Source organism: Ambystoma mexicanum, chromosome 8 (assembly GCF_040938575.1).
Source record: "Ambystoma mexicanum isolate Mex_15411 chromosome 8, UKY_AmexF1_1, whole genome shotgun sequence".
NCBI lineage: Eukaryota > Metazoa > Chordata > Amphibia > Caudata > Ambystomatidae > Ambystoma > Ambystoma mexicanum.
This window is the reverse complement of record NC_090929.1, coordinates 805205592-805229627: the sequence shown is the minus strand read 5'-3', so window position 1 is coordinate 805229627 and position 24036 is coordinate 805205592. Positions and strand designations below refer to the sequence as shown.

Sequence of the window (24036 nt, the reverse complement as noted above, 5' to 3'; positions counted from 1 at the left end):
GCTAAACGAGTGCATACATTCATGAAACAAACCCATACTTTAAAATGTGGTGGATTAGAAAGCAACAACATTATTTCACTGCAATAAAAATTGGTGCAAAAATCAGGTGCCTTTTTTTCACAATAGGACTAGTTTGGGTAGTTTATTCCTGAATGTAATTAAAAAGAAATCACAAGCAAGATTTCGGAAAAGGTAGCTTACGAGGCTCTACATACTGGACCACACATTCTACAATTTAGAACACTCCCAAAGACAGGGATTTTCTACAAACTAAATCCCCTCACGATGTACAAGAAAAACCCTGCTCTCCCTGCGCACAAAGTAGAAATGCTACCAGACATTTGATATATTACACACAATTAATTCGAAATATATACCCAGTACCTCATTAAATATCAAGTGTGGCCTAAAAAAACCTCCTGCATTCTGTCATATTGGTAGCAACAAGATAATATTAGTCATAGCCAAGTGCCTGCCAATGCCCCAAATTTTACTCACACGCCCTGCCTTGGTACCTGCAGATAATTCATTGTAGTGGTTAATACATGTTCTGTACCACTTTGCCACTGAGGTCAAGTAAGCATCTCTAATCTGCAAACAGGCTAGTATCTATCGATGCCTGGCAGGGCTGGAACAGTGTCAATCACATTTTACACTCTGAAGAGCTGCAATGAAAATATTTTGGCAGGGTACAATGCAGCTGTTCAGGTCATTCGCAAGTCCGGATGCAGTTCATGCCATGCATGCATGACCATGTTGTTGCCTTGCTAACAACCTAGTTCTTTGACTAGAACTACTGCATGTTATCAACGATTACGGGATTTGCAATGAGAGACAAATTCAGAAAGGTCACTCAAGGGCTACTGTGTGAAAGGAGGCAGCGTAGAAGAGCATGGCAAGACTAGGCAAGCTGCAGAGCACCTCAATATTTGTACATGCAGTGCACATGTTTTGTCCTTGCCTCTTCTACTGCTGATAAGGTGCTGTAGAATCGGGCATAGTAACTACCTGGTCTGGCAAAAGTTTCAAGCAAGAGTTTAGTGAGCAATGGTAATCACTTAAATGTTTCATGTCGGTTTCAACTCGCAAACAGCACCCCATCCATTATCACCCTGACCAACATCTCATCACACAGTCATTAACTTCATTTCAGCCGTGAGGCCATAAAAGTACAACATAACACATAAAACAAAGAAAGCAGAGAAATGGAACTATAAAAGTGTGAAGTCCAACCCTTGTAATACTAGAGTCGATTACAATAAACCCTAGAGCCACTCAGTACACCAACAAGCTCAGTTCAGGGGAATGCTCCCCCCATTCCCAGTACTCCAATAAGGGATGGGACTAACTTCTTTTATGTCCCCAGCTCATACAAGACTTGGCTGCAATTACACCCGTTGGCCGCGGACCCCTTTGCCAGCGTGGTCAGGGAAGTGTTTTAACAATAGCCCAGACGGGGAGGATGGACTAAAGGCTGGGCATAAAGGGCTAACACCTTACTGGGCATGAATATCAATGCTCATAGTCCCTTGTAGCAGGATCTGCATCAGTGCCATTTCGCCATCCCTACTACCCACATTACAGGAAGTACACACCATTAGCACCACACCCAGTGGGCCAATGGTTTGTCCTACATTCGAAGGGATCACACCTACACTAGCCATCAAGGATAAGGTTGTGTCTCCCTCCACACTGGCTACAGTAACAGGGGAGTCGAGCAGGTCAGGGCAGTGATTAAGGTTCAGGGCCTCAAATGGTGCAATGGGCATGGTAACTTGTTACTCTTGTCACTCCTTTCCAGTGGGCCCCCCTGCAACTGCCCCTGGGGGAAGTCCATCAAAGATCAGGGGCAGACTTCTTTTCGAGTCCCATGACAACATTGAACCCCTGTATGGTAGCAACTGTGCCAGCTATAACCAGTTGCATAGGACTACAGGAAATGGCCCGTGGTGTATCACCCTTATCGCTGGACTCCTCTTCAATTATTTCACGCAGGGGGTTCTGTTCCATGCGGGTATCAAAAGTGCTGCGGATGTTTACATCCCCCACAGGGCCTGTTGGGCTTTAGGGGCAAGGCTTTGCAGCACCAGATAGGGGGTTAACCGTTGGGATCTTCCGCCTCACTGAGAATATTTTGGTGCAGCGAGAGACATGCTATTACTGGGAGGTTATGTAGTTTGGTTGGGTGTATGTCCATGTTCAAGTATTGCCTCCAATAACAGTTACGCCAGAAGCGCGGTCACAATAGCTTAGTTTCACCCTATCCTACCCAACCCAGCTTCTCACTTAGATCATCTTCAGTCTTGCCTGGTTGCCTAATTGGAGCTTATTAAGGCTTGTTATGTAAATGCTGTTTGCCGTAGCGTCAGATGCCGTATAGTCCACTAATACAAAACCTTCATCAGAATCTTCATGACATCGGCCTCCCATCTGCAGGTGTCGAAACCCATGTGGGGTGCCAAAAACCCCTCCAGACAGCAGTGCAGAGGCTCACAGTGGAAAGAGAAAAAAAAAGGAAAAAAAAGTGAGGTCATCCCAAACGCCTGCACCCTTTCCCCACCAGTCTATAACCACACCTGCATAATGCAACCGCATAACAATCATCCACAACACCTTTTAGCATCATGAAACAACTTGCACCAGAACAATTACCCCAAAACCACCAGACAATCCAACACTATCCAGCCTTGTCCACTGCCACCTTCCCCATCCACACCAACACCACTCCTACCAGTGCAGTGCGATCATCACCACCACGCAGTGCCATCACACAACTAGGGCCACCTGTCACCCCCAACACAATCAGCCCAGACCGCATAAATTATCCACCTCACCTTTCATCGCTAGAACAAACAGATACCCCTTGTCACAGGCACAACACATAGCCAGACCCCAGCTTCCCTTTAACATATCATTGGCATCAGGTGCTTAAATTAAATGCTGTACGATTCTATACCCTTACTGCTCCAGGAATGGCAGCTTGAAGGATGAGCTCCTGTGCCCTGACCTTACCTCCTATTAATTACAATGGCGGATCTTACTACTACTGATACTTCAAAAACCAACTTAAAGACAAAAGGCAGGTGATGCTGATATTACACAGGATGAAAGAAGTGAAGAAAAACTTCTGGAGCTTTTAACCAAGGTGACATCTGACATTGCAGACATCAAGGCAAAAATGTTGACTTCAGAAGAAAAATATACAGAGCTATCCAAAGTTAACTCAGTGGAAGCTATCTGGACACAGTTGAGAACTCACGCAGAATGGCTGAAAAAATAAGGGAATTAAAAATCCCAAATGAGAAATTAGCCCTTAAAGCCTCTGAACAGCAACACTTTTCCAGAAAAATTATTATTTGAATTGCAGGATTTCCGTAAAATGTTGAGAAGAGTTGTCCTAGGGATTTCCTGGAGACAAGCCTGATTAAATTACTAAACCTAGGCCCTACAATGCCCTTTGAAATAGAGAGCCCATATGTCCCTGAGACCAAAGTCAGCACTGGGGCAGAGACCACAACGTTTTATTGTGAAGTTCCTGAGGTTTCCTGTAGAAGAACTAAATCTCAGAAGAGCTCCGGAATTGGGTGACCTTTCTTGGGGAGATCACAAAGGTATGATTTTTGGAGACCTAAGCAAGGAGGTGCTGGACAAAAAAAGGGCTTTGAATATGGCAAAAGAAAAAGCAAGGAGCAAGAACTTAAAGTACTATATGGTTACCCGGCTATCGTCAGAGTGGTGCTTGATGGTCAGACTTACTCTTTTACTGAACACCGTGGAGCAGAGAGGTTTTTATCAGACTTGGACCAAGAGCCAATGGAGGAATCAGCATCTACACACAGGAATATAACTTCAGGAAAAAAGAAAAGATAACTATTTTAAATTAAACAAAATGTGGTCTATGTCTAATATGTTGGAACACATTTTCACTCGATGTATGGGAGTGTAAAAACATTTGTTGGCTATTTATTAGCAATATTTATTTTTAAAACTGTTTATGCTCCAGGCTATATTTAATTATAAATATAACAACGAAAGATTAAACCATCTTCCGAAATGTTTTTGGTTTGATGTGAGCATGAACAGCTCAGAAAAAAGGACCCTAGGACGTTGCAATGCATGGGCACGCAAATCCAGAAAGTGACTGACTACGGTGATCCTTGCAAAGTCGTGCCGATACAGACTAGTGGAGGGGGACAGGGTGTCCCACAAAGTTACGGCGATGGAAGCGGCTGATAGCATGGATGTTGGGCAACCTTGCCGTCACCAAGGTAATTGTGTTTTTAAAACACTTTGCACGTCGCGATCGTGTAGGCCTTGGAGGAGCCTGTTAAATCATACGGCTCGTTTATTTAAGTGGCAGAGTAACTTAATGAGAGGCACCATCGGGCGGCGCAGTTTTCATTCCTTGTGATTAACTCTAAGTTGCATTTTCTACAAGAACGCACCAATGTGGAAAACATGCGCCCAGCAACAATGTAATCTGGTCCTCAGGTGCACGTTAGCGTATTTTGTTTTTCTACAAAACGGTGATGGGGAAGCTCTTTTATCTCCGCAAAATAAGGTCTAATTGTATGCCATGTCAGCTTACTCCATGCCTTAATCGGGGTATAGTTTGTACCCGCTTGACTCCTTATTTGGGTGCTTTAAAGACATCAAGATTTCTTGTCTAAAACTTGTATATTAAGTAGAGGTACCCACTCCTATCAACAGATGGGAACAGATCTAAGGATTGCGTTGGCAAAATGATATCCCTCCTTTGGTACCAAGTAATGAGAATGTGTTGTCATGGCAATTACCCACCCCTAGTCCAATATCGTTTGTTTTGGCAGATACAAGAATTTCACTTGTGTGTCTGTAGATGTTTTAGTGTAACAAACTGCAGAAAAAGCAACATTCACTTTCCCCTTTGCTGCCATTTATTCAAACTGCTTAGAGAATAAGCGAAACTATTGGTGTGCCCCGTTACGCTGTACTTTATAGCCTTGTATAGCACACCTGCCATATTCACAACTTTTGGGAGCTCCGGGTTCTAAAAGAGGGAGGGGCGGGGGGCTGTGTGGGAGCATGGTATGGGTTCAATATTGATGCATGCAGATCTGGGAGCATGGTATGGGTTCAATATTGATGCATGCAGATCTGGAAGATAGAGCACTCTGTAGTGTGTACATTTAAGATTCTTTTCAAGTAAATTAAGTGCAGTTTATTAGGAACTCGAAGTTACTAATGTGGTTCTCTAGGGGGTCCACCAAAGTGGAGTTTTAAGGTGTGAAGAGAGTTATGTTGATCTATCTATAGTGGACTATGGTGGAAATGTTGTGTAGGAACGGGTGGTACACATTACACTGTACAACCAGTCTTCCATTACTGGAGTTTTATTATGCGTTTGTTGATGGTTACAGTAATAAGTAGACATTTTGAAACTGATATTATTACAATACTTTATCAAACAAATCTCTGAGCAACAACTACACGCAACCTGTTCTTCCAGAACCCCTTCCACAGCTCCCCTCCTTCTCCGCTTTCTACCCTATTCCTCGACTCCCTCACACTGAGGTTATGTGGTGTAAGCTTCTGATACATATGTACATAGACAGCTGAGTGATCCCCTTTGCAAGTGAATTTATGATGCAGTATTCTTTTCCATCTAATACTGTCTTAAAATGATAAAGGGTCATACATGTTTGGGTTGTACAAGCTTCTTGAGAGTGAGAGAAAGATTGTAATATGGGTTGGATACAGGTAGAATATAGAATGTGGTAATAGGTTAAAACAAATATAAGAGAATAATTTTGTAATGGACACCGATTATCAGGAGGCTATGCTTCAAAATGCAATAGGTAGAATTTGGATTGTAACTTATATGAGGTTCAATTTAAACTGGACTGATGTGGCTGACACGTTGCAGTTCTTTTTGGTTATGTTTTATTTTGTCTGTCTATGTTAGGTATGTTGTTTGTATGTAAGGGAGAGCACGTATGCTTTCTAAAGGATCTTGAAAATTGTAATAGTCACAAAGATTCCTATTGTTATTTGCAAGAGAGATTTAATTGTCCAATATGAATGGACGTGGCCACTGATATAATGAATCTGGGATATAAAAGTTACTATGAAATAGAATGAATGACTGATCTGAAATGTTAAAGCTTTAATTGTCAACAACAACAAAAATAAAGGGATGGCAAGGATATAGAGAACAAAGCTGATGTAGTACTTTTGCAATAAACATGTTTGCTAAATGTGACTAGGAAACGTCTGACTAATGTAAAATACTTGCATGAATTGTCAAATAACCACTCTTCAAAATCAAGGGTTATTGCATTTTACTTAGAAAGGGCCTTAACTTCAAAATTGAAAGAGTATCTATGGATGGGGAAGATAGAATGCTCTTCGTGGACATGCTTTATAGCGGTAGGGTGATAACACTAGGTAGTGTATATGGTCCGTGCCCACCTAAAATGCTTTTTTTTTTTAGGGGATCACCCAATTATTACGTGACATGCATGGAGAGACAAATATACTAGGTGGGGACTTCAACTGTGTCCTCAACCATGTTGTGGACCATTCATCATCATTCAGATATATGAATCACGGGATAAGCAACACATTTAACCTCTTTATTAAGAGATTTTATTTAATATACATGTATGGAGGACAATGCATCCGTCTGCAAGAGAATACTCTTTCTATTAGCCGGTGCACGACTCATTCTCCAGGATTGATCATATACTAGTCTGTTAGACTGATTGATAAGATATTATGTATGGACATTAGGGAGCGCAAAATCTCAGATCATACTCTGGTGGACCTACGTTTGATGATGGGTAAAGCGGGACTAACTTACTTGGATAACGCCTGAAAACAGTTGTCTTAAAGAAACGTTCATTGAGGTGTTTAAGGGAAATATGGGTTCATCAGACGTTCAAATGGTATGGGATAGTTGTAAAGCTACAGTGAGGGGTGAACTGATTAATAGGACTTCTTACTCTAGGAAGGCAGGATTAAAAGAGAATCATATGTTAGAAAAGGGACTTGCCAACCTGCAACAAAGATATGCACAAACTAAGAGAATAGGTGACCGTTTGAAGATGATCCGTGCACAGGAGGATTTGAAGAATAAGACATATGTTGGCGGAAAGGTGCCTTTTTTTGGGAGACAAAAATACTGGGAATATGGTGATAAGAGCAGTAGGTTATTAGCAAGTAGGATGAAGGGAATGATGGAGGCATCATATGTAAAGGGCGTGGAAGATGAACAGTGTTGTACAGTAGTTAAAAACACAGACATTTGCCAATCTTTCTGCTCTTTGTATAAATCTATTTGCACAGAGGACATGTTCCCGTAAGTACCTGACCTAGAGAATTTTTTTTAGTACTTTGGAAATTCCCAATTTAAAAATTGGGGCCAACGCTGCATTGGAAGCCAAGATAGAGATTGAAGAGATCTTGCAGGCAATTGAACAACTCAATATTGGAAAATCACTGAGATTGGATGGCTTGCAATTTTTAGGTCCTTTGGGCTTACCTTGGCTACCTTTTTATGCATTTTATTTAATGATTTTATACATAAGAGGGCTTTATGCTATTGAATGCGAGAGGTCTTGATAACGTTAATTCCGAAACCGTGTAAAAACCATAAGAAATGTGGAAATTACAGACCGACTTCACTATTTAATGAGGTTGTTCAAATATTTTCATAAATACTAACAAATAGACTAGAGAAATGCATTTGATACCCAATGCATGATATCAGGTCTGCTTTATGAGAGATAGGTTTGGATATGACCACATTAGAACCATCAAACATAATGGGGCTTAGCAAAAATGTGATTCATGATACAGTGCTAGTATTTATGGATGCAGAGAAGGCATTTGATAGAGTGAACTAGACATACCTGGAGTTTACTATGCAGGAAATGGGGTATGGTAGGCAATTAGATGTCTTCATAATGCTGCAACAGCAAGGATCTGGGGGAATAATGAAGCTTCTGACTCATTTACGCTTGAATGTGGCACAAGGCAAGGGTGCCCATTGTCACTATTTTTATTTAATATTGCTTTAAAGCAGTTTATTGCATATATACATAGGGAACAAGGTATTAGTGGAATTAAGTTTGGACATGAAGAAATTCAAGTTTTATCGTATGCCAATGATATGGTGGTTATACTATCAAATCCAGAAAAGGGAAGTACCATTTTGAAAAATGCATTTGAAAGGATGAGCAACTTTTCAGGACAGAGTCAACTGGGAGAAATCAGAGGTCTTCCACTCTGAGACATGTAGGTGAAGTGACTTTGCAAGATGATTCTGTAAATGGTCAGATTCACATGTTAAATATTTAGGAATTTACTTTAACAGAGAGCTGAAGAAAATTGTAGAGTTTAATGTGGAAAAATGGATAGGGGAATTGATGAGATGTTAGAAAATGGGAACGCTTAACTTTAGGAATGTGGGCCAAGGTCAATGTGATTAAAATTAACAAAGGTGTTATATTTTGTTCAATCACTTCCCTTGCACTTCACCAAAAATGGTTTACAACAATGGATAGAATATTTCAGAATTTTATGTGGGGAGAAAATAAGAAAGCAACAATTCCTAGATATAATATGATACGCAGCGTAAAGAAAGGTGATTTTGGCTATCCAGATCTTATTAAATATCATAAGGGCTTTATAATGAAGAAAGCTGCTCACTATATGGCATCCACAAATATACGAGAACCATTGAAAGAGATGAATTATATCTATTTGAATTAGATAGCATATATTCATTGAGAAGAATACCAACTAATTCGCATAGATTAGCCGTTATAGATGTGACACGTGCAACCCTTATTTCTTGGCCGAGTGATGCTGATCAGAATATCTATCTACATTATAAGAACTCACTTTGGGGGGAACCCCCAGACTCCAAATTGGAAATAAATCCCTATACTGGCGCTGTTGGATCTTACGCCCTTAACTGCCATGAGTCGTCCTCCCTGGCCCCCTAACCCCCCAGTGCCAAGGCCTTTTTTGGTGATTTTGGTACGTCGACAATCAATGCCTTTTAACTGTTACATGAGATCTCGGCCAAATTTGGCCCCTTTTTTCCCCACATGTAGGCGGTCGTAACGGCACCCAGGAATCCTGGTTTGCTGTAGGGGGTGACAGAAAACGAAAAAGGGAGAACAATTAGGGTTTTTTCCAAAAATGCCAATAAAATGATGTACAAAGAAGCCTGTGTTTGTTTTCCTTTTAAGAGCTAGGAACAAATGGTTTGGTGTGCTGAATTCCCCATTTTCCTGGCTTTCAAGAACAGGTTGAATGGAAACGAGAAATATTTTTTTTTATATGGTTATCAACCGTTTTGTGAGAGGTAGGCGATTTTGGGCTTTTTCCAATAGGACATGCGTGGACGGAATGGAAGAAAAAGGGTAGGAAAGCTGAATGGGAAGACAGAAAGGCATACATTTCTGAAAAGTAGACAAAATTCAAAGTTTAGAAAGGGGTGATTTGAGCAGGTCAGACAACTATGTAGGGAAAAATTCCATAGTTTGGGGGAAAAAGTGGGAAAATGGAGGAAAAAAAAAAAAAGGTATATGGTAGACATGGTTGGCCTGGTACGGCAATGGCTTCTATGAATTTTGAGAAAAACATAGCGCCGCTACATTACCCTGACTCTTGCAGTTAGGAAATCCCACATCTTTTGTAATGTGTCACAAAACAAGCAATACCACAAGGCAAAAAACCGAGCCATGGTACACAGGAGTTTTATGCTTACAGCCAGAACAGACATACTTAGCATGTGTAAATAAAGAAAACAAATGCAGTGAGAAAGGGCAAGCATACATTTTTTTAAAGGGCACAGGCCGACCTTTTGAAGGGTAGGTGACTTGTTCAGGTTACAAAAGTGTATAGAGCCTAAAGCAGCAACTAACTGTAGGTCACATTTGGGAAATGAAAGGATTGTGTGACAAACAGCAGCAGTCGAAACGTTATGAAAACCACGCAAACAAATGTCGTACCCTCCCACGTTCCCAAAGATGTCCCGATGAAAAGGGTACCTCACATATGTGGGTGCACCTACCTGGGCGCAAAGGGGAAAGCCAAAAACACGGGTAACCCCAAGTCTTTCGGCACACCACAAAAGGTGTTGTTGGAAATGGCAGCGTCTTCCCGAAACAACACGTCCCTCGATCTCCGGCTTGAAATACAGCCGGAGATTGAGGGAGAGGGAGAAGGGCGTTTACCTTCTCTCTTCACCACAGCAGCCGAAAATGGCTGCCACACTGAACATAATTTCAGTTTCATGTCGGCTTGCATTACGAAACTGATGAAAATACAACCCTCAGGCGTGAGGGGGGGGGGGGGAACTCCCCCTCACATAGCCCGGGGGTTGGATTCCAGTTGTGTGATCCCTGCTTTGCAGGGATCACACAAAACACAGTGCCTAAAAAGGCGAGCTATCTCATCCTTGGCAACCTGGAGGGAAAGCCAAAGACGAGATAGCTCGCCCTTGGCACTTAAGAGATTAAAAGGTATTCTGAAAATAAGGGACGTCATGCAAGATAGGCAAATAGTACCCTTTATGGAGCAATAGAGCAAATTCGGTCTGGGGACAGAGAATTATGTAGGTTTAAGGAATTAGAGACACTCCTGCAGTAGAGACTGAGAATGTTGCAGAGCCCAATGGAGAAAGAACCTCTGGGATGTGCCATATTCAAGTCTTTGCCCTGTATGGTATCAACTTACTTTAATATAATGCCTTTGGAGCATTCCATTTTGATTGAATCATGGGACAAGTACAAAGGCATTTAGGAGAACGAGCTAGAAAGTACTATTTTAGAGGAAGAGTGGAGAAAAGTACTGCATGCAGGCTATATGGGTAAATCTATGGCTCACACATCAGAAAATCCTCGGTGGCCTATACTGGACGCCAGTGTGCATGTATAGTCTTGGTCTTTTGGACAATGAGATGTTGGGACTGTAGGAAAGAGTAGGACTTTGAATCATAACTTATGGAATTGTTCTTGATCTGTTGGTTTTTGGGGAGATGTACTAGACTGGATAAATATGGTCCTTTCTATAAGCTTCCCAGAACAACCTTTTCAGCAATTCTTCGGTTGGACGGGTGAAGATGCATGGTTGCTAGAGGATATAGATGCTGGATAGACAAAGCCCTGATGGTGGCAGTGAAACAGATCTTGAAACTATGGAAAACCAGGAAAAAAAAACAAGTGGAGAATGGGGTTAGTGATATGCAATTGTTTCTTGAATTTGAGAAGTGTATGTATCATAAGAGGAATCCGGAGGATGTTTATTTGGATCTTTGGACGCCGTTTAATGATCTGTATGGTCCATAAGAGTAGCTTGCATGGGAAAAGATCTAAAAAAAATATGCAAACTCAAGTTAATATGAGTGAATATATGTTTATTTATGTGTGTGTAAGTGTCTTTTCCCTTTTTTGTGTTCGTCTTTTCCTGTTTTTTGGGCTTTAACGAATTTACAACTATGGTAATTGTGTTTTGAATAGGTGGTAACAGTATAGTGTTAATATTTTGTATGTATTACTCTGTTAGATATCTTTGATCCCAAGGAATTGTCAAGCTATTTAAATGCTTCAACTTATTGTATGCATTAGCACCAAAGTTAGATTGTTGGACAAAATGTTACCTATAAATGTATTTTGTTGAATATCTGTGAAAACTCATTACGTTTATAAAAAAAAAAAAAAGTAAATGCAGTATTCGGATTAAATGAACCAACACTCCAAGTTTAGTAATGACTACTTGTTTAATCAAAGCCAAGATGAAGGCACATTGTTGCTTCATTGACAGAAGTCACCTGATCAACTTGTCTCACACACCAACACACCATTATAGGTGTTGAGGACACCAGAGTACAAAGACAATGAGATGGTAAAAACATTGCTGGATTATTTAAATTTTTATATACCGCGCCACATGTCTGCAGGCCTCAGGGTGCACGCAAAACAGAACAAAACAAACTTGAGCAAGTAAAACAGAGGTCCAAGTCAGAATTGCGTGAAAGAGTGGCATAGTGAGGTGAAAGTCAGGCGGGAGGTTGAAGAGTAAGGTCTTCAGCCCTTTTTTAAAGTCAGCAGTTGAAGTAGTGGTTCTAAGGGCTATCCAAAGTGAGTTCAAGCAGCAGGGCTCAGTGCATCAAAGCTACAGCCGCCTGCTTTAGCCAGTCTGAACCAAGGCTTCACAAGTCTAAATTGGTTTTTTAGATCCAACGGTACATGGAGTGTAGTGCCGGAGGCGGTCAGTGAGATATTTGGGAGCAGTATTGAGGACGTGTTTGTGCTTAACGGGGAGCCAGTGTAATTCCCGTCTGGCAGCTGTGATATGTCCTCATTTAAAAAGACCAGTGACGGCACGGACCGCGCCGTTCTGGGTGACCAGGAGAGAAGATGGAATAGTCTGGGAGCAACCACTCAAAAGGCTATTGCATTAATTCAGGTGAGAGTTAACGAGAGCAGTGGCAAGGATGGCAGAATTCTCCTGAGAAACAAATGGCTGGATATTGCCGAGCAGTTTGTTAACAAGGCCGCAGGAGCTCCAGATCTGCGCAGCCTGCTGCTTGATAGTTAGCTCGGAATCACGAGTGACGCCGAGTGTCTTCAACTTTTTCGCCACGGGAATAACAGCATTAAGGATGGTAAAGCTCTCATATTCCTCAGGCAGGGTTTTAAGCTTACGGCCAGTGGCCACGATCAGAAGTTCGGGCTTTTTAGTGTTTAGTGCCAGTGAATCGATGGCCATCCACTCGTGAATTGCAGTGTAGATTTTATTAAGGTTGGTTAAATCCTCTGCATATCGGCCTGTGAGTTGCATAACGTCCTGAGTGTCATCAGCATATTTCCTATACTGGACACCCATGCCATCTAACATTCTCAAGAGGGGAAATGATGTAGATGTTAAACAATGAAGGTGAAATACACAACCCCTGGGCGATGCCACAAGTAATGGGAGCAGGCCTGGAATGGGCCTCCCAGTGGAGACTCTAGCAATTTGTGGCCCAAGAAAGGAGAATCCAAAAGTGAGACCCGGCTGGAACAGCCTACTATAGATTGTAGTTGTTCCACCAAGATGTTATGATCCACGAGATCGAAGGCACAGGAGAGATCCAAGAGCATCAAGATTGCAGGTTGGCCGGGGTCAACAAGGTTAAGTAGATTGGCCTTGAGATTGAGCATGGCCGTTTCCGTGCCATGACATGCTTTGAAAAACCTGACTGATGGGTGCCCAGGATGTCATTCTGTTCTAAAAAAAAAAATGCCGGAATTGTAAGTACGCAACTTTATCCAAGATCTTGAGGAAAAGCGGAACGTTAGTTATGGGACGGTAATTTTCCGTCTCTAGGGAAACAAGGTTGTCCTTCAAGAGAGGAGTGATCCAGGTCTCTTTAAGAAAGGATGGGACGGAGCTTTCTGCAAATGAAAGGTTAACAAACTTGGTTACCTATGGACAGAGAAGGTTGATACACCTGAAAAAGGTTGGAGGGACAGCCGCCCCCCAGGCAGGAAACTTCAAGAGGGAGGTGACAGGCCTGAGGATGCCAGCAAAGGCAGCATGCATGTGCTCCAGCATGGGGCAGCTACTTTGGGGGCGGGGGGGTGATGGCATCCAGAGTTCTGGTGTCAGTTTTACTGATGCAGAGACAGAAGCTGAAAAAAAGCTTGAAAAGGTACTGGGCCAATTTGACCAAATATTTTTGACTGTATGGCCCATTTGACCGTATTTAGGCTGTACGAAATGACCATACAACCAAAGTTTCTTTCAAACGGGCCATACAGTTCCATTATAGCTAACAAGGGGAACAGGGTTGTCCCCCGCTTCCGGGACATTGGAAGTGTGGGACTTAAAAACAAATACGTAAAAACAGTGTAAGGGACACTGCAGCGACAGTTCTGACCCGTGTTGCAGGGTGAACCAACGCTGCCGGGTCAGATGGAAAGCGGATGATGAAAGCTAAGTGGGGTTGAGGGGAAATAGGGATGTATTGGGGGAAGTGGGGGAGAGGGAGGTTGGGATGTCGTGGAGGGAGGGAGGTGGCTAAAGATTGGTTTGATTTGGCCCGTGGCAAAATTGGGTTTGGAGCGAAAAGGACTATGGTCAAATCAGCCGCAAATGATTATGACAGTCAAATCATACCAATCTGCTTGAAATGGGAAGAACGTGAGGGAACAGGTAAAATATTTAGAGAATAGGGAGGCGGGAGGGGACGCAGACCAGGAAAAATTCTGCAGAAGATCTCAATAGGAGCAGCACATTTACTTTTCTTACTTTTACATGGACGTGCAGAGCTGGGGCTTTTGTGCCCCCTCCTTTCATAAGGAAAAGTTGCACCTGAAGTTGCTGGCTGGCAATGGAAGGCTTTGTTTTCTGTGGAAAAATAATTTTAAGGAAACTGGCAATGCAAAGAAAGGGCCTCTAGCTGCCCTCCCAGAGTGTGAACTGTAAAGAGGAGAATGGCTCCATGCAGGGAGCAACTGCTACTGCTGCCCTCCTTTCCTACTTATTGTGTATATAGAGTGATAAAAGTATGTCGTTTTCATGGTGAATAGAAGCTGGTCAATAAATGAATTTTTTGCTCTGACTGATGTTATAGGCCTTGATTTGTGACCGTTTCCAGGCCTGTCTCTGTGGTGTAATCAATAATGCTTGTGGCTGGTTTCCTGAAAGCTTGGAGGTTCGAGCACATCCCACTACAGCAAAATGAAGACGTACAATTCTAAAACTATTCTCATGTTAATTTCGTTTATAATAGTTCCCTACTGAGAGGCCCACAATATGTATGCTGGCACAAACAGATTGAACGCTGGGCGGAGGTGCAAACTAGGGCATGGGGTGCAAAGGTTGTCAGGTCTGAGATGAACACTAGCAACACTTATGCAGCTTGGAAAATGCTGGTCTGGGACATGTTCCATCCGTCGGATGATAAGCCCCCATGAACTCGCACTTGTCTTTAATTTAATTAATCATTGATAATAGATGTGCCTACTTGGTTGTTTTTTGATGGCCATCCCCTTTCGGGGAAAACAAAAAATACTCGTCTCATGTCAAAACCCACACATCTGTGTTAATTGAATGATGTGTGCATGATATGCTGCCTTGAAAGTGAAGTTATTTTGTGTTCTTTTGTTCAGTTTGCTAGTTTGTCACTTTGTTAACTAAAAAGGAATTACCTGCACGAGAAACTATTGATATGAAATGTATACCGATCTGTACTTCTACAAATGCCAATAAAAACACAAAATAAATGCAACCATGGCGAGGGAAGGTAAAAAATTAAATGAAATAGTTACCCACTGAGAATAATTAGTCATCCCTACAGCTGTGCTGGAAGTTCTGGTGCCCAGCCCATTGGCAAAATAAGAGCCGGGGTTGGGCACCAGAAAACACAGGCACAAATTAAGCACTGTATATTATGAATGCCATATATATTTAATCACTATTTTAAAATAGACTGCAACCTAATGGAACAAATTACTGTAAATTAAGATATAGAATATTCCTGTACTCATATCCCACCTCATATCCATCATTAGCACCCAAGGCAGCAGCCAATCAATCACACTGCTCGGAGCGTAGGCTGACACTACCGATCTAAACCTGCATCCAATCAACTGGTTGGCTGCATCCTACCCCCCTCCATCTTCCCTCCACACTGCCTACTTTTAACCCCCACCCCCCACTTACAGGATTTCTGCAGCGGCACCCACCGTCGCTGATGTTGCCTCCTCCCGATGACCATGCTGGCTGCCATGGAAATGGAAGAGGGGTTCCATATGGAGCTCTATGTCAGCCATCTTGCTAAAGTATTTTGTTTGAACCAACGGGACGCCACAAGGCATCCCATTCATTCAAACAAAATACAATGATATAAGCACCCCAGATTACCATATTGGCAAACCGGGGTGCTAATAGCATTCATACCCTCTCCGGCGTGCTTGATCGCGGTGTTATTAGCCTGGGGACCCTTGTCAAAACCCTCACTGTGCTCAGGCATTTAACTTGCCGGATTGGCTATGACGTCTTAATTATTTTCATAGAGCACTTTTTATGAGCATGCTATAAAAGTAAACAACTCATTAACCAGAAAAACACTTGGGTACATGTATCGACTGCACAGCACCCTATTTTATCAAGGATATTCTCATCTAAAAAATATATATTTTTTTTTGAGTAGATAAGTCAAAAAAATGGACTAATTACACAATAAATAATTAGATCAGTAATCAATTTATGAACATATCATCCATAAATAAGCAGAACTAAATAAAACAATAATATAACAAGATCCATTAATTCCTAAAAGGTAAAACTCGCTCTATACTCCATTACAGTAATTGATAGATAACGGGTCGTAATTGCCATTCATGTGTCTACATAATAAATATTCATCTAAGAATAAATCCTCCCAGGCACCCAAACATGTCAGTGGGTTTCTTTTCAAAGTAGAGAAAGCCCTACAAGAACAAAGTAAATGCTTCATGGTTTCCAGTTCGCCCGTCTCACACATGCTACAAGTGCGTTTCATCCTTTCACCAGAAGCCCTAGCCTCAGTTACATCCAGACTATCAATATGATTACATTTCACTCTCATGAATTCAGTTTGAAGATAAGGAGCTAGGAAACTCCTTTAAAGAGTTAGATTGTTAAACTGGTGCAGTGTGCAGTGATAGGAACAGATTTAGAATGCAGTATTGGTGGGGTACCTAGTTTCTAGGTGCGCTAAGGCTTTAACCAATTATGTACTGAATATTTTAACTGAGAAGAAAACAAGTGTGCAAAGAAATTGAGTGTTGGCTGCGTTTAAGGTAGAATGGATGGGCTACCCTAGCCCACCTCTAAGAAAAACAAATGTTCCAGTTATTCACCTCCTCCGCGCTAAACACTCCACATTGAGATAGTTAAAGAAAAAAATAATCTGTCACTGTAAATTGATGGGCATGAGAGCAGTAAATATTTATTTGCATTAATGCCAGTATAAACAAATTAAACTCTTCACAGCTGTTGCTAAATCAAAGAATAAACATTGATATCAATTCATGTTTGAATGTGCATTTCACCATGGAAATTTGCCAGTATACAATTTGCCTAATATACAGATTGCCAATAAACAGATTGCCAACACGTGTTTCGACCCGCTGGGTCCTCATCACGGTCACTAACTATACAATTCTTGGGTCTGATTAATTAACTATCCATGTAGTCCTTCGGACAAATGTGTCATCTTAACATAAATCATACTATCCAAATGTGTGTATTGCACATAAGAAACCTGTGAGGGAAAATTGGGAGGGGAAAACCGCTATTAGAATACTTCAAAACATTGTTTGAATTCAATGTATGTAATCTTAGATCATGCCATTATCTGGCGAGTTGTTTAATTGCCCAGAAACTATAGTCTCTATACCCCACACTTTATTTGAACCCGTTCCTGATTGTGATAATTTCATTGTTTTTGTAGCCATCATCTGAATCCTCATGAAATGATTCCAAAATGATTGAAAACCAATTATGAAATTAAGGAACTACTAACACCAGACGGATGTACAAAGGAGCCCCCGTGTTATATTTTAGACATATAACTAGTGCAAATTAAGTAAACTGGGTGTTTACCTGCCCTCTTATGTTAGTTGTTCACTAATTTCGACTGGTCAATTTAAGGCGATGTTAATAAATATTAACTTGCTTGTTTACCTGTTATGTGAATAAAATGTCACTGTTAATTTTCCACTATTTATTCAATCTTGGTTGAAAATTATAGCCAGCAGACTACTTACCTATTTTTAGGCTAGTCTGTGGTTCCAATGTTTGCGAAATGAACTTCACTAGAGGTTGCTACTTAAAACGCGCATTCAATGTGTTGCTGCCAGATTCAAAACCTTATGTAGTATGCCTCGTATTGTTCATCCTATTCACTGGTGCAACAATGTTAAAGAATATTTTAGTTACCCAAGCTTGTCAAATTGGAATCTTTCGCTACTTGGTGTTCCATAAAATGCTCTACTGTGCTTCTCACAGCGCTTAACTGGATTCTGTTAACAATTTGAAGACCTATAAGTCCTCAGCGTAAATGCGAGTTCCCTACGACTGCTCCAGGCAAAAGCAGGTCTGTTAAGTGAACGCTTTTTTTTTTAAACATTTGGTAATGTCATGGGACCAGTCACATGATACTTAACTTGTGTGGATTCCGTGTCTTCCGTCTCTTTTGAATGGCAATTTTGTTTGCACAAATTATGTATCTGAATAGATGCAAAGCACACCTGTTAATTCGCATTTAGTTTGTGTAACAGGATGGAAATGAATCGCCATCTCTTATTGTTCATGCTTGTACCATACTCAATATTCTATTTTATTTTATTTTAGCGTTCAATAAAATGGGCTGTTTTCACATTTTCTAGTATAATGGTTTTTCTTCCTTTAGAATATTAATAGAATATTAATTTGGTGTACTGATACATTTGAATATGACAATTCTTAGGTGCCCAATGGTGTCAGAGGCTCTGTTGTACTCACCCACCCCCCCCCCCAGCCTCCCTGATATTGATTTAGGAGTGACTGACAGATTACATTACTCTCAACTTATTAACAAATCAGGTTCGTTCCCATTCTCACATATTGAACTTGTATTGTTTGTTACAATTATTTGACTTATCACATTAGGGACCACCTTGCCATTTAAGGCATCTCAGATGCCACAATCTTCTGATCCTATAGCATGCTTTGCATTAATAGAGACAACTTCTGGTTTCACTCCGAAAGACGAGTTATCGTTACATTTACCAATTTGATATGGATTGATGCATGCACCAGGGATATAAATCATGCATAATAATGAGAAAGGGCATGAGCCATGTTAAAGCCAGACATTTAGCTCATATTCCTTGTTGAGTCTGTTTCAGACATCTAAGTTTACAGATAGTCAGAGCTTCCAAATGACCTAACTATAGTTGTCGGTCTCCTCCTCTGACATGTGGCTTGGCTTGCTGTAGTCACACAAAGCGGATGTCTTTGCTATTGTCCTTTTGACGTTCCAATGGCAGTTTCAGATCTTGGCTGTTCAAATTTGCTAGGTGTTTTCGAATTCCGACTCTGAGCTCCGGAATGGTACTGCCTATGTACACTTTTTTGCACACACATACAACCCCACACTCCAAATTTGGTTTTGCAATGTATAAAATCTACGATTTCCATCTGCAGTCCTCCATGACGGGTAAAGATCTATGTGGGTGAAGAGGCAAATTTACAAAAATTACAAGTACCACACTTGTGGAACCTGATGCTTGGGAAGTGTTGGTCATTTTGTAAAAATTATTTTTTGGTCCATCTGAAATATATTGTGAAATGTCTATGTCCAATTTCAGAATATATCAGTGTTTCTTGAGCAAATTGTAGATTTGGCGGCTGCTGTTGCTAGAATATTTGGTAATAAAATTGACCAGTTCTGGATATATGTTTTCTTTGGAAATGTCCTTGTTCAGTATTTATTCACAAAGCAAGTTATTGGTTACATGTTTTGCTTGGTCTATAACTTTGACCGGGTACCCTCCATCCTTAAATCTGTCACCAATCGGTTCACATTCTAGATGACAAGCCCCATTTGTGATACAGTTTGTGAGCTCGGTAAAATTCTCCCTTCGGTATGTTGTTTATAACCCCCTTATTGTGACAAATTGTTGCATGAAGAATATCATTTACCGCTGCGTCTTTCCTATATGTGCTGGTTTGAAGAATATTTTGCTCAATGAATATGTTTAGATCAAAAAAAAAATACATGCGAGTCATCAATCTGACCAGTGAATTTGATACCAAAGTTGTTCTTATTGAGATATTTAAGAAAGAGCTTGAATCTCTCTGGCGATCCGTCCTATATTAGCAAAACATCTATATAACGTTTCCACATATAGATTTCTCTTGAAAATTCATGTGCTTGGTGAATGTGTGTGTGTGTTAAAAAATGTCAAAATGTAATGGCAAGTGAAGGGGCATATTTTGCGCCCATGGCTATATGCCACTAGTTTGTGGATAATATTGTTGATTGAAAATGAATTGGTTATGGCCGAGAGTAAAGTGCAGAAAACGTTTGATCATTTGCACATGTGTTGTGTATGAGGCAGAAAAAGTTCTGAAAGAAAAGTCTATTGTTATTAATTCCTCAGACACCATTGGGCACCTAAGAATTAGAATATTCAAATGTATCAGTACACCAAATTAATATTCTTAAAGAAGAAAAACCACAATACTAGAAAATGTGAGAACAGACGATTTTAATGAAGATCGTTAAAATAAAAGAAAAAATATTATTGAGCATGGTACAAGCATGAACAATAAGAGTTGGCGATTAATTTCCGTCCTGGGTACACAAATAAAACGCGAATTAACAGGTTCGCTTTACATCTATTCAGATACAAAATTTGTGCAAAAGAAAATCACCAGACGGGAGACAATGAATCCACACAAGTGAAGTATCATGTGACTGGTCACATGACATTACCAAACATTTAAAAAGAGCATTCACACAACAGACCGGCCTTTGCCCGAGCAGTCGTAGAGATCTCGCATTTACGCGGAGGACTTTGTTGGTCTTCAAACCGTTAACAGAATCCAGGAAAGCGCTGTGAGAAGCACAGTAGAGCATTTTATGGAACAATAAGTAGAGAAAGATTCCAATTTGACACGCTTGGGTAACTAAAATGTTCTTTAACATTGTTGCAGCAGTGAATAGTATGAACAATACGAGACATACTACATAAAGTTTTGAATCTGGCTGCAACGCATTGAATGCGTGTTTTAAGTGGCAACCGCTAGTGAAGTTAATTTCGCAAACATTGGAACCACGGATTAGCCTTAAAATAAGTAAGCAGTCTACTGGCTATAATTTTCCACCAAGATTGAAAAAATTGTGGAAAATGAACATTTTATTCACATAACAGGGAAACAAGCAGTGTGAGCAAGTTAATATTAAGTAGTAACACTGCCTTAAATTGAAGAGTGACCAGTCCAAATGAGTGAACAACTCATATAGGAGGGATAGGTAAACACCCAGTTTACTTAATTTGCATTAATTATATGTATACAACATAATAGCAATCAACACGGGCTATCTTAGAAATCACGGGGAGCTCAGGGTCTCCCTTGTACATCCGTCTGGTGTTAGTATTTCTTTAATTTCATAATTGTTTTTATATCATTTCATGAGGATTCAGATGATGGCTACAAAAACATTGAAATGATCACAATCGGAACTGGTTCAAATGAAGTGTGGGGTATAGAGACTATAGTTTCTGGGCAGTTAAAACAACTCACCAGATAATGGCATGATCTAAGATTGCATACATTGAATTCAAACGATGTTTTGAAGCATTCAAATAGCTGTTATACCTCTGTTTTTATCTCCCCCTTTTCCCTCACAGGGTTCTAATGTTCAATACACATATTTGGATAATATGATTTATGTTTAGATGACAAATTTGTCATAAGGACTACATGGATAGCTAATTAAACAGACCTAGGAATTGTATAGTTAGTGTGCCCTGATGAGGACCCAGCGGATCGAAACACGTGTTGGCAATCTGTATATTGCCAATCTGCATATTAGGCAAACTATATACAGGCAATTTACATGGTAAAACGCACATTCACACATTAATTGATATCTCAGGCTCATAAATTTACAATGACAAATTATTTTTTTCTTTAACTATCTCAATGTGGAGTGTTTAGCACAGAGGAGGTAAATAGCAGGACCATAGGTACAGATGTAGTCTCTACTAAGACTTGGTAGCCAAGTTAGTCCAGTTGTGTTTCCCTGCCAATGATTTGTTGAGCAGTATTCCAGGTTTTGGCCTAGCAGTACTTGAAGGATGGAGATTTAAATGATTGCACCATGTCAATACTTCCTGAAAGATCTCAGCGCAGTTAGATCCATTTGAATACCTTTTCATTTTAGATACCTCTTCTAGCATTGATTCCACTAGAATGTCATTACCAGCATTTTTCAAATTCCAATAATACGATAAAAGATGATGGTATTTAAGAGAACAGACGGTATCCATTTCTCGCAAGCGGAATTTAAGTTGAAGAAGGGGGTTGGTGGGCCAGAGGGTGGAGGAAATTCACAATTGCTTTTAAGGAATAAGTCGCTAATTATTTAAGATCTTTGTCTCACTAGTCCCCCAGGCTTCCATACCATACAGTATCAAGCGAATAAAGGAAATCTTATAGATGGCAATCACTGAAGACAAAGAATATCATGCATGCTTTGCCGCAAAAGGAACACATTGCTTAACTGTAACTTTTGTTCTTCAGCATGAGTCTTACACAGATTCATATATTTATGAATATTCCCAGTCAAACTGGGCATCCTCAGTAATATAAAGCAGTTTAGCTTTAAACTAAAAACTGCATGTTGCTTGTATAGCCAATAGATGTCACATTGGGTCATACTGCCCCAGCCAATGGCATCCGTCCTCCTAAGCGCCACCCCTGGTGGCCATCTTCAGGTTTGGTTGCGCACATAAAATGGCAGTAGAAACCAAGAAGAGCCAAGAGAGTTTGCATGCGAATACATAAAGTCCCATGCTGGACAACAAGTGTTACAGGTAAAATATAATCTAGCAATATCGCAACTGGTTCTCTGAAGAGAAGATTATCCTATGTGGCAAGGGAAAGGCAGAAGCTACCCGATACTGACCCTGGGGTTGGTTTTCTGCCGGACCATGTAGGGGTGGACAAACTCCAAGGAGGCAAGAGAATATTACATTTAAACAACCTTTCAGCGGTAACTCCTAGTAACACCCAGGAATTAATACCACACTCCTGCATGGCTTATTGTAATGTGGATGCTGAATTCTCAGGCTTTCATAGTAAAAAATATCATGCACCTCTCACCCTCCACTTTCCTAGTACTGAGACAAGGAAGAGGAACAGAGTAATGAGGATGACTAAACACAGCAAACCAACACAGCGCTCGAGTTGTTGGAAACTAAGCGAGACCAGGACATTTAAAACACATACAGCTGAGCAACCAGGGGGAGAGAGACACTGCATCCGGCATTTTCGGACCCTGTTATCCGAACGCCAGAGGACAACAGAGTGAGTAGCGCAGCTCAGAAGCAGACCAAGACAGAATGTAGCAAAGAAAAGCCAGGAGAACTTCCCTGCGTCCCTCTCACAGGCAGGAAGCCAAGCAGGAACGAAGCGGCTCACGGAAGGCATTGCTGGTCAATGGATGAGAAGCAAAGAGGACAACAAGAATGGCAAAAACGCCTCGAAACACTGGTAAACCCAAGGAGAGCACATGGGTTACCAGGGAACTTTAGCGCAAATACTGCATGCCAGCCACCACACCAGAGAGCCCAAATGGAGAAGGCAATATAATAGAGACGAACATTGCAAAAAGCCTTAGAAGACAATATAATTGATATGGATACGAACATTGGGAAAATCCTAAGCAAAGACAGTAAAGTTAATACAGAAGCGAACTCAAGCAAAGGCAGTACAATTGATACAAAGCTTATAAAGAAAGGGTCATTGGTTCCATATTGGATAAAACATGCATTACTTACCGTAAAAGCATTTCTGATGGTTGTATCTGCTTAGATTCACATGCTGTGTATAGTCTGACATCCAGTGGTCACTGCAGAGTATTGCATCTTGTTTTTCGAAAGTCAAAAAGGGGACATCGACATAGGCGTGTCTGTAATGCTATCCCTATACTGACGTGTAGTGTACCCAAAATCCCTCACGCGTCAAGGTCCCTCTGTTTGTATTTTTTCTGCCATGAGGGAGCCTTATGACTAACATGAGCGAGTACAGAAAGGAGAGAAAGTAATAAGACGTCTATGTTCCTTCCATCCGAGCGGGGAGGAAGGGTGGGCGCATGTGAATCTAAGCAGATACAACCATCAGAAATGCTTTTACGGTAAGTAATGCATGTCTTCTGATGTTTGTTAATCTGCTTATAATGACATGCTGTGCATAGACTAGCGAGCAGTACCCGGAGTTGGAGGTGGGTTGTGA

General features: G+C 40.9%; 1 protein-coding gene across 26 annotated transcripts in view; it reads right to left on the bottom strand.

Moving 5' to 3' along the window:
• Positions 1-24036, bottom strand: part of CAMK2G (calcium/calmodulin dependent protein kinase II gamma) — a 2374050-nt gene that overhangs the window by 1369241 nt on the left and 980773 nt on the right. The window lies entirely within an intron of this gene.